The 12,740-nt window shown below is 39.6% G+C and overlaps 1 protein-coding gene across 1 annotated transcript in view; it reads right to left on the bottom strand.

Moving 5' to 3' along the window:
- LOC114475309 (NACHT, LRR and PYD domains-containing protein 12-like) overlaps positions 1 to 8,141 on the bottom strand; it is a 64,071-nt gene extending 55,930 nt beyond the window's left edge. The window contains exon 1 of the mRNA XM_028466000.1: positions 8,073 to 8,141. The gene's annotated coding sequence lies outside the window, so the exon portion shown is untranslated. The remainder of the gene's footprint in view (positions 1 to 8,072) is intronic.
- Positions 8,142 to 12,740: the final 4,599 nt, after the last annotated feature.

Raw genomic sequence — 12,740 nt, 5'->3', positions numbered from 1 at the left:
CTGACTCTTGATTTTTGCGACAGTGCTGCTGCGCTTGTGGCTACTAGGGGCACTTACGTAAAAGTTACCGATCTAACGCACATAGTGGCCTAAAGTTACACAGTGTGCCTTTAACAATGTGAAGCTGTTCTGCAGCAATGGAGGTTGAATCAGCCTTGAAAGCTGGTGCTACTAATTCCTACAGGTTGGTTCCTTCCAAGCCCCTCTGTCTGCATAAAAGCATTGTGGTACCAGACCCTCATGAGCATCAGCTGAACAGTATTGTTCATGGATTCCATCTTTTCATTTTACATTATAATTGCTTATTTGTTCTATGCTTTCATTTCAGAGTGCAATGACACAATAAACTGAACATTTTTCAGTAAAAAAAAATAGAAAATGTTTGGTGTTCTAAAATGTTTGACCGGTAGTGTATGTCCAGAGGATCTAACTTTGTGGCTCCCCAAAATTACATTACAACTCTTCTTTGAACACATTACAATAAAATTATATCACATTTGGTGTCAGTGGATGGAGTAAAATGCACAAATAAATAATACATGTATCAAATAAAACATACCTGTGACAAATACAAAAATGCACTTTTACAGCAGCACACCTTGTTCCCTACAGAAGCAAACAACACAATAAAATGGTGTGGACTCTGGACTTCCTCATGTGTAAAAACAAAAGAAAAAAAATAATTGCAGTTATTAGCAGACTTCACAAAACCATTAAAACACAAAATTGGCTCACAAATTAGATTGAAAACAGGTCTGTAACATTAGAAAACATCATCTTAACAACATGAGGTATAACAGGGCCAGTCCATTATATAGGCAAATACCTGCATCATACAGCCAGGGGGCACCAATTGGTTAAGTGAATTTTTTTTTTATATAAAAAATTAATTAAACAACCAACGCACTGATATTATTAGAATACAAAACTTGATAGTATTATTAATAACTAGTTTAAATGAAAACTAAAAAAATGTTCTCCTGCCCCCCAAATTAATTAACACCTGTGGAAGGTTGGTCGAGGCGTGGCCCAGTGTGGTGCGTGTGTGCAGTAAGTGGCGTCATCATGTCTACGCGACCAAACTAATTATCTGGAGCCCAGGGAAGAAAAAAACAGAAAAAAAAAGATTATGGAAAAGCCAGAAATCAGCCAGTGTTTTAAGATGATCATGGTCAATTATACCCAAGCCGTGCATTATCAAACAAGCTATCAGAGTGACCATGCTAATAATGATAATGTATTGGATTTTTTATAGCACTTTATCATAGACACTCAAAGTCGCTTTACAGAATTAAGCCATTATTCTTTCACTCCGCACTTAGAATCAGAATCAGAATCAGAATCAGAATCATCTTTATTCGCCAAGTGTATGTTGTACACACGAGGAATTTGACTCGGTCAACTGTGCTCTCTCCAATAGTGAAAACAAAAATTTTTCAACAATAAACAATCAGCTAGAAAAGATGAAAATAAGTATAAACATAAGTATAAATATAAACAGTAGTTAGACTAGAATGTGCAAATAACAAGATGATAATAATAATAATAATAATAATAATAATAATAATAATAATAGTATAAAAAAATAATTAAATAGATACAAAATAAAAATAAAAAAATAAGATAAAAGAAGGAAAATAATAGAAAAGAAAGATAATAATAAAATATAATAATAATAAAAGGAAAATAGTGCAGTAGAGCATTGATAAGTAGTGCAGTAGAACATTTAAATTAAAGGTATGTACATGAACATTCTCAATGTCAGATTGATCCAAGGTTGTTATGTTTGGTTCCAGGGTTTTTTCACAGAAACAGGACTGACACTCTTTGACTGTTCAGTGTTGATCAGAGTGACAGCCTGGGGGAAGAAACTGTTTTTATGGCGGGTTGTTTTGGCGTACAGTGATCTGTAGCGTCTGCCAGAGGGGAGGAGTTTAAACAGATTGTGTGCAGGGTGGGAGGGGTCTGCAGTGATGCTACCTGCCCGTTTCCTGACCCTGGACAGGTATAAGTCTTGGATGGAGGGCAGATCAACACCAATGATCTTTTCTGCAGTCCTGACTATCCTTTGTAGTCTGTGTCTGTCTAGTTTGGTTGAAGATCCAAACCAGACAGTGATGGAGGTGCACAGAACAGACTGAATGATGGAGGTGTAGAACATGATCAGCAGCTCCTGGGGCAGGTTGAACTTCCTCAGCTGATGCAGGAAGTACATCCTCTGCTGTGCCTTTTTCCTGGTTGAGTCTATGTGGGAGGTCCACTTCAGGTCCTGTGAGATTGTGGATCCCAAGAACCTGAAGGAGTCCACGGTAGCCAAATCCCTATTTAAAATGGTAAGGGGGGGGAGTGGGGGGGGATTTCTTCTGAAGTCCACTGTCATCTCCACGGTCTTGAACGGGTTCAGTTCCAGGTGGTTCTGCCTGCACCAGAGATCCAGCTGTTCCACCTCCCGTCTGAAGGCAGACTCGTCCCCATCCCGGATGAGACCGATGACGGTGGTGTCATCTGCAAACTTCAGGAGTTTCACAGAGGGGTCCCCTGAGGTGCAGTCATTGGTGTAGAGGGAGAATAGCAGTGGGGAGAGAACACACCCCTGGGGGGCGCCAGTGCTGAGTGACCGGGTGCCAGATGTGATGCTTCCCAGCCTTACTTGCTGCTTCCTGTCAGTCAGGAAGTTGGTGATCCACTGACAGGTGGAGGCCGGCACTGTGAGCTGGGTGAGTTTCTGGTGAAGGATATCCGGGATGATGGTGTTGAATGCAGAGCTGAAATCCACAAACAGGATCCTAGCGTAGGTCCCTGGGGAGTCGAGGTGGTGCAGGATGTAGTTCAGTCCAATGTTGACTGCATCCTCGACAGACCTGTTTGCCCGATAGGCAAACTGCAGGGGGTCCAGCAGGGGTCCTGTGATCTTTTTCAGGTGGCTCAGAACCAGCCTCTCAAAGGACTTCATGACTACAGACGTCAGAGCAATGGGTCGATAGTCATTAAGTCCTGTGATGGCAGGTTTCTTGGGGACTGGGATGATGCTGGAACTTTTGAAGCAGGAAGGTACTTCACACAGCTCCAGTGATGTGTTGAAGATCAGGAGGGAGATACTCCGTCTGGTCCTGGAGCCTTTTTGATCTTTTGTTTTTTGAAAAGCTGGCACACATCTCTTTCATTGATCTTCAGGGTAGGTGGGGGGACAGAGGGTGAGGTAGGGGGGGGGAGTAGGGGGAGCAGGAAGGGCAGAGTCCAGGTGATGGGCTGATGCTAATGAGCTGGGGGGTGGGTGTGAAAACCTGCAGTAGAAGCTGTTCAGGTCTCTAGCTAGTCTTTTGTTACCAGTGGGGTGGGGGGAGGGTTTCCTATAGTTGGTAACTTCATGTAGGCTTTTCCACACAGCAGAAGGATCTTTGTTTGAGAAGCTTTGTTTTAGCTTCTCAGTGTAGCACCTCTTGGCTACTTTGATCTCCCTGGATAGTGTGTACTTGGCTTGCCTGAACAGGTCCCTGTCCCCACTCCTGTAGGCTTCCTCCTTAGCCTGACGTAGCATCCTAAGTTGAGGTGTGAACCAGGGTTTGTTGTTGTTGTATGTGCAGAAAGTCTTGGTCTGCACACACATGTCCTCACAGAATCTGATGTAAGATGTCACAGTATCAGTCAGTTCATCTAGGTTGTCTGATGCAGCTTCAAAAACACTCCAATCAGTGCAGTCAAAGCAGTCCTGTAACTCCTGCTTTGACTCCTCTGTCCATTTCTTTACAGTCCTTACTACAGGTTTAGCAGATTTAAACTTATGCCTGTAGGTGGGGATGAGATGAATCAGACAGTGATCAGAGAGCCCCAAAGCTGCACGGGGAACAGAGTGATATGAATCCTTTATTACAGTGTAGCAGTGGTCCAGTGTGTTAGCACCCCTGGTGGGACACTTTATATGTTGTCTGTATTTAGGGAGTTCGTGGGTTAGATTTGCTCTGTTAAAATCCCCGAGAATGATTAGCAAAGAGTCGGGATGTTTTTTCTCCACGTCTGCTATCTGGTCAGCCAGGTGCTGTAACGCCTCTGTTACGCAAGCCTGAGGTGGGATGTAAACACCGACCATGACAAACGAGGAGAACTCCCGTGGAGAATAAAACGGTTTACAGTTTATGAAAAAACTCTCCAGATTAGGGCTACACGTCTGTTTCAACACTGTGACATCTGTACACCAACCTTGGTTAATGTAAAAGCATATTCCACCGCCCCTCGTCTTCCCACAGAGCTCTTTTACGCGGTCCGCTCTGAGTAGCTGAAAGTCCGGTAGATGTAGAGAGCTGTCCGGGATGAGTTCACTGAGCCAGGTTTCAGTAAAACACAGGGCGGCGGATCTGCAAAAGTCCGAGTTTCTGGTGTTTAGGAGCAGCAGTTCATCCATTTTATTTGCCAGAGAGCGGACATTCGCCAGGTGAATGGATGGAAGCGCAGTGCGTAATCCCCGCTGCCTCAGTTTAACAAGCGCGCCTGCTCGTTTACCCCGTCTGCGTCTGCGGCGTCTCCTGCAAATTCCATAGAGAGCTGCTGCTCCTCCGGTGAGAATCTCCGCATAACTTTCTGGTTCAATGAGAACCGGTGAAAAAAGATCAGCAGAGGACTGTCCAACTTGTAATAGTTCTTCTCTGGTGAAAGAGACCAGAGAAGGGGAGCAATAAACTACAAAACTAAAGAAAAACACAACAACTACGAGAGAGCGCAGTACCGAGGCGACCATCCGCGGCGCCATCTTAGTACTTAGTAGTGGTAAGCTACCATTGTAGCCACAGACGGAAGCGAGGCTGCCATAGTGCACCATCGGCCCCTCCCACCACCACCAGCACTCACTCACACACAACATTCATAGTAGGCAATGTGGCTGAAGTGCCTTGTCCAAGGACACAATGACAGATACCACTGTTGTGACTGCCATCCCACCAGGCCCAGACCTACTTACTGTAGCTTCCGAGATCTAACCAGATCAGATTAACAAAAAACATTGATTGCATGGTAACAGCGGTCTTAATTTATTTCATTGTTGTTTAACCTAATTTTAAGATAACTATTTTTATGCAAATTTAAAGAGCAACGTCACATTTTGTGTTTCATAGAATTAGGATTATTTTAATAGAACTTATTGCACAGTGTATTAATAAAAAACACTGATAATAAAATAAAGATGACCTAATTGATTTAATCCTGCTGTTAGATATATTTTAGTATGTTAAAATATACACGAGTCCAGAGGAAACCTCATGTACAGCAGGTCATTTATTCATGTTGGATATTTCATATCTCTCATTTTACTTTTAATAAAACTGCATTCTATATGTAAACTTGTGTTTTATTAGTATTCTGTGTCAATCTATCTAATAAATAACTTTCAACTACTTGTATTTGCTATGTGTGTTACATTTTAAATTTGTACAGCTTTTATTCTATTTATAAATATTTATCCATTTCTATCCTATGACTTGGTTTGATTGATAGACTAGCCAGTGAGTTCAAATTATTATTTTTTCTCCTTCAGATTCACTGAGGAAATGTGATTATGTCAGCGATGACTTCACTGGCAGGAAAACCAGGAGAATAAACTTATTAGGCTGGACTGAAGAATGGATGGGGCTTTTTAGCTTGTGTTGGTTAAAGCTGCTTTATTAAGTACCACCAGAAAATGACACTATTTTTGCAAAACACGTTATTTGTGCTATACCTCTGCGAACTACAATGGTTTAAGTTGATGCATGTTCATTACTGCAATTTTAGTATTGTAATGTTAAATCTGGAAGTTTTGGATCTGTTTACAAAATGTGAATGTCAATAGTGAAACATTTTAGCCATAAAATATTTGAATTAGAAACAATACTTGATGAGGCAAACCTCCACTTAGGGGCGTCGGACTGGGGGTTAAAGGGGGCTCAGAAGTCTATATATATATATATATATATATATATACGAAAATGCATTTTAAACATTTTTAGATTATTTATATTGAAATGAAAAGGGCCCTGTGTGAAAATGAGATGGTTATTAAGCACAGTTTTGCACTAAATAGTTATTCATGCTGCATCAGGGCCCTACCACCCCCTTTAAAACAGTGCTAATGATATGACCCACATGTGCTGCTGCTGCTGCAGATAGTCTGAACAGTGGTTGTGACGTGGACCAGATTGACAGCAGCATGTATTTCCTCAAGAAAGGAAAACCAACCAAAAAGTCAAAGAAAGGAGAAAAGGTGAAATGAGGGAAATCAACCGTTTACTCAGTTCTTCAGAGGTGAGATTTAAAACATCATTTTTAGGCAATATATTGTTTTGTTTGAATTAACTACGTTATTTACCATTTAAATGCTGGAACATTCCTTTTGCACATCAAAGCTAAATTAGAAATAAAGTTATTTAAAAATAAATAAATAAATTTTGCTGCCACCAACTCTTAAATAGATAGCCAGAGTGTCCCCATGATTCTAATCATTCTATATTTACCTTTTATTAACCTTTGTACACGTTTGCTTTGTCTGTGTTGGTTATACCCCCTCCCCCCCCTCAAAAAAAAAATAAAAAAAAAATATAAAAATTACCAGCCGCCCCTATATTGTAGCAAAATTATGTCACAAACACAATATTCAATAAACCACTAAAATATAGTAGAACAGATTTATAAAATACAAGCAATAGATATGGAATCATTAGGTTATTGCAGTTTTTTCAGCCATGGGGTCAGAACCCCATGTGGGGTCAGCCTGGAATTAAAATGGGGTTTAAATGTCTAGTAAATGGTAAAAAAAAAATGAAATTAAAAAATATGTAGGTAAAAACGGATTAAAATTCTATTTGTAAAATTCTTTTAATTATTATTTTCAAATACACATCACACACACAATAAATCAAATAACTGAATCATATACTTTAACTTTCTTAAATATAAATATAGTTTAAATAAAATGCAGTATAAAAATATCTGAGATGGCGCATTTGTCACTTTATCACTAGTCCTGGCTACTCTCTTTTTTGTAACACTTTCAGAAACATGATCAAAAACTAATTCTAAAGAAAGAAAAATGTCTCTAGGGTAGCCGAACATTTGTGATATCAAAATAGGGTCAATACTCAAAAAAGGTTGGAAACCTCTTCGTTAATGTGAAGAAAAAAAACAAAGCTTATATAAGAATACTAATATAGCTTCCGGGCGAAAAAAAAGTGTACATATCAAAACTTACAGGAGGGGCCCAACAAGATGATTTGACCCAGGGCTCAAAATGTGGTGCTACGCCCCTGCCTCCACTAGAAGGCAGTTTAAATTTATCACTTTTTTTGTAGCAAAGTTAGTGTGCACCTAATTCTTCAAGCTGCAGGTATTTAAATTAAATTATTGTTTGGTTTGTTAGGTTTTTTTTATTTTTTTATTTAGACGAAGCCTTTTATACTTAACTTGGGTTTTTTTGTGCAATGCCTTACTCTAATAATATTAATAATTTGTATTCTGAACCTGTTACTAAAATGTATATTTAAATGGACTTGTATATACTTGTTTGTGTTCTTTTATATGTGTATGTGAAACCCTTTTATTAAAACTAAATAAAATATCAAAAAAGTCATTCTGCTCATATTTTCTCATGTAAGTCATATTTGTGAGTATGGTAAAGACCACTATGCAAGTGTTAGAAATTATTCTGATAATAATATTATAGTAATAATGTAACTGTATCGTATAGTAAATGTATAGTATCAAGTAGTTTGTATAATAAAAAAAAAAAAAACACCATATAAGTGGGCGCCAAAAGAAAATGTTACCTAGGCTGCGGCTGGCACTGAGGTATAGGACAGACACGGTCAGCAAAAATAATAAAATAAACTTTCCTTCACGGAAGTACAACCTCCACACATCAGCACAGTCACCACTCTCTGATTTTAAATATATACAGGACATATATACAGAGGATATAACTTTGACTCCCAAAAATGTATATTAACTTTTCTTTAAACACATAGCAATAAAAATTACATCACATCTGGTGTCAATGGATGGAGTAAAATTCACAAATGAATGTGACATGTATAAAATAAAATAAAACATACCTGTGACGGACAGAAAATGTACTTTTGTAAGCGTCTTCTTTACAGCAGCACACCTGGCTCCCTACAGAAGCAAACACCACAATAAAATGGTGTGGACTCTGGACTTCCTCGTGTGTAAAAAAATAAAACTATAAAACAACCATAAATGATGTGCATATAAAGCAGAAAACAGCAGCTCCAAAATTAAAACAGTAATTTTTCAGCCTTAGCACAGTAATGTAAAGTAAGCTGTGCGTATTCCAGGTGCACATTCTTCTGTTGAAAATACTTATCTACCTATAAAAGCAAGGATGGGGTGTGAGTGTGTGTGCGGAGCAAATATCTCCCCGACGCGGTGCGAGTTCGACCTGAAACTTAGTCAACAGGTTCCAAATACCCCAAGTGTGTGAATCTGTTATTTTGGAGTAATTTGGTCATTTCAAAATATTTATTTTAATTATATTTCACTTCTGGACGGCCCCGAAATGAAACCTATTCTGCTTTTGACCTCAGGGTGTGAGGGGGCGCTAGCGCACCATCTATATCTATTTCACTGCACAGCTCCTCACACGAGCAAGAGTCACGTGTGTGGCCAGAGCCAATCACTGCGCACACAGCCAAGCAGACACGGACTGTAAACACACGAGCGATAGAGAAAAAGATAGTTTAGACCGAAACACGGGAGCTCTATGAATAGATCATTTGAAACCATCAGCCACTGGTGAGTCTTTTGCAGACACGTTTCCCAACCCGTTCAATTCTCCGTCTGGAAACCTGTGGATTCTGTGTCATGCCGTGCATGGAAGCTAAGCTCTGACCACTCGGTTCAAAGATAAAAAATGATTTTTGTTTTTAAAAAAAGACAGCCAAATTGTACATAATACTTTAATTTACTTACTCACTCATGTAGTTTGGAGCTTTACGTTTTGTTTTGCGCAGTTTTGTTACTTTTCTTATTGGCGCTACAATGTCTATGGAGTTTTGTTATCAGCGTCTCAATCATTTCCTGGGAACACACACACAAGGTATTTATTTATTTAAAATAAAAATATACTAAATGAGTAAAATAAAACAAAAAACTAAACAATATTTATACAAAAAGTACACAAATTGACTCCAGAATCACTCTATAATGGCAACCAAAAACACTTACACAAAAAATGTACAAAAAGACAACTGAAAGATAAAAAAAACACACAAAATGACTCCAAAAAACATACATTACAGAAGAAATCACCAAACAACATAAAAATGACTTAATACACAAAACTAAGTATTTATACAAAAAATACACAAAACGTTGTTTCATCGTCGGTCTGCTCAATGGGTTAGCGGTTACCCCAAAGCAGCGACAGGCTGCTTATTTACAACAACATACCATGCAATAGCTTTGTTGACCTGTCCCTGGATAACAGTCTGTTGTTTTGGTGCAGAGGCTTCCCTCACGTCCACCAACACAGCGTTAGCTTAAAGCTTCACTGATGCATGTAACTTTTGGAGGCAGATTGGTTACATAATGGACGTATTTCCACTCTGAGAAGCTTGTCTTGCTCTCGCATTGACTCGCCATGATTGACACATGTGATGTAAACAGACACGCCGACAATGCTTCTTCTTCTTCTGTTTTACCGTGTTTGGCACGGCATCCTGCAAAAAAATGTAGCGCCACTGTAAACATGAAGTATACTGCAGAGAGCAAAGTAATGGACAAACGAACCATATTGTAACAGTAACTGTGTTATTTCTTTAAAAAATATTGCATTACAGTACTAGTTACTGTCAAAAGCAACGTTGGGGCGATAACGCGTACCATTATCAGCACAGTCAGAGCACTCTGATGATTTTAAATATATACAGGACATATGCACTACCGGTCAAAAGTTTTAGAACACCCTAATTTTTCTAGTTGTTTATTGCAAAATCGTGCAAGGCCAATGAATAGTTTGAAATGATACAAAGGTAAGAACTGAACAGCCAGAGGTTAAAAAAAAGGTTTGGTTTACCAAAACTGAAAAATAATGTACATTTCAGAATTATACAAATTGGCCTTTTTCAGGGAACATGAAGTGGTTAATAATTTAAAGCTGTTCTGCAGCAATGACTGCAGCGCATTAAAACTGAAACAGAAAGAGATCATTCCCTGCAGCTCGTCAGGCAGTACGTCAGGTCGGGTTGGCCACGGCATGAGCGAGCGTTGCTAGACCCACTGAACATTACTACAGAGAAACAGGCTGTATAAGTGGGCAAAATGGACAAAAAGAGGATAGTGATCCCACAAACCCTGAGAGCAGAGAGGCTGGAAAGGATCCATCGTGGTCATTTGGGACTAAATAAGTGCGGACAGAGATACAAGGATGCCAACTGGTGGCCAAAAATAGCTAAGGCCGTAAAGGAGAAGGTATCATCTTGTTCTCACTGCAACGAACACAACAAGCCCATCCAGCATCATGAACCACATCACTGCCTGAGCTCCCTTGGTAAGCTAGCAGCTGATCTGAGCAAGTTTAAAGATCAGAACTTCCTTGTGGACACAGACTATTTTACAAGATGACTAAAAATACTGAATCTCAACAAAACCACAAGCAAGGATGCCTGAAGAACTGATAACCGATAAGGGCCCTCAGTTTAGTTCTCAACTGTTTCTAGACTTCATGTCCAAATATGACAGCCATACAACATCAAGTTTGTACTATCCTCAGGCTAATGGCATGGCAGAGCGAGATGTGAGAAGCAGTAAAACAGAAGTGCTACAGAAACACTGTCACTGAACCGACAAAGGAGAGTCCAGCCAGATTACTTATGGGAAGGAGGCTGAGAACGACCATCCCTAAGCTCAACCACCAGCTGATGCCTGATTTGTTGACTGTCAGGAGGAACGACGTCAGAGCCAAGCAAGCCGACGAAAGTGTTGTCAACAGTAGGCACTCTGCAATGCCGCTTCCTACTCTTCATGTTGGTGACAAAGTTTGACTCAAAACAAACATAGAAAAAACATGGACACAGACTGGAGTCATCCAGGCTTCAAGCCATACTCCACGATCGTTTGTAGTGAGAACGCCACATGGAAAGGTGACGAGAAACCGCAGACACTTGCAGATTGTCAACAAAGAACAGACATCAGCTCGGTTGGAGAAGTGTTCGCCTCTGCACGACAGCAGCGACATCACCCCAGGTCCCAGGAGTCCTGTACCTGTCGACAAAGACTGCCGGTGTGACATCATCACCCATTGTTGTGACAACCTGATCAGGGTGCATTGTGAAGCCTGCAGTCAACTTTTCAGTTAGGAGAGAACGTGGTACAACGCGGGGCAGAATAATCCTCACCTGTTCTATCAGGGCGTGGTAGTCCAGCCACTACCTGTTGTTAGATTTAGTGTAGTTATAACCTGTTACTCTTGAAGTTATATAATAGAAAAGAGAGTGATAAGGCAGAATGCTTAGTTCTCTAAGCACATTTAACTAACATCATCAAGATAGTGAATCTAAAGCATGTTGTTTAATGTTTCCACTGATTTAAGGGGAGATGTGACGTGAGCCTATTGATGCACATGTTCAGTGCTGTGTTGCCGACTTGACGTCATGGCGTAATATTACAAATAAAAAGACATGAGTTAACTGTTTTATGCATGAGCGCCGCCCGTCTCTTATGAATACACGTTACACTAAGAAATACCACAAAGCTGATTGAAAAGAGCTGTGGAACAACAGTCTGAGAGGAATTATTCTGTCAGACCATCACATTCATCCAGAGCTCCACTGAAGAATGTGATGAACTTCATTAACAAACTCAATTCATTGCAATGACACAACTGTGCATTAAATCTGTTCATTTACAGAAGACTTCAGATGTGGTGGATTATATTACAGTAACGTCTCTGCCAGCCTAAAGATTTAGAAGAAAGTTTAAACCCTGATAGTTCTGGTCTATCTGTGCACGTTTTCTTTGAGTGTGAAAAGGTCATAACTGCATACATGGATTTACTCATAGTCCAAAAACTATGTTCAGTGAGTGAAGTTAATAAATAAACTATAAACTACCACAGATGTCATTCCCTTAATATCTTATAACATTGAAGTGATTCTCATCAATTTAACAAAAATGTGACTTAAAACTGAGCGAGAGCTGGATAAACTCTGAGATTTCAAACTATTCATAATGGCTAATTAATTACATTTAATGTAGATTTTAGAAACATGATCTGAACCACAAGATTGGGTTTGAAGTTTATTTATGAGAATGTTGTAGTTAAATGTAAACTGTGTTGGGCTCAAAGCTCCTAAATATCTACTGGTAGAAAGTCAATCTCTAATCTGTTGAACCGTGACAAAGCTTGAAGCTGAAGGAGCTGATGGAACATCTAAAGGGATTCAAACTACTTCATCTACTCAACATTTTAACCTATAGTGTTCATTTTAACCAGAAACAGCTGGATAGAGAAAACACAGCCTGTTTACTGAAGATAACCAGCTTTAATGGACGCTAATGATAGCATGACACACACACACACACACACACACTCCACCTGTTTGAAATGTACCTGGTAAAGATTATGTATAGAAATATCTTCTAAAGGTCATTGTTGTTGCTACTACACAGCAGTCACACAGTGAAGGCTTCACTACATTCACACTGAGCCACAGGCAGTGATTTACAAGGCGCTTTAGGCTTTTCCCAGAATGCCCTGCTGT

This window comes from Gouania willdenowi, chromosome 14 (genome assembly GCF_900634775.1).
Source record: "Gouania willdenowi chromosome 14, fGouWil2.1, whole genome shotgun sequence".
In the NCBI taxonomy this organism is placed as follows: Eukaryota; Metazoa; Chordata; class Actinopteri; order Blenniiformes; family Gobiesocidae; genus Gouania; species Gouania willdenowi.
The sequence above is the reverse complement of the archived record's forward strand: the minus strand, read 5'-3'. Positions and strand labels throughout refer to the sequence as shown.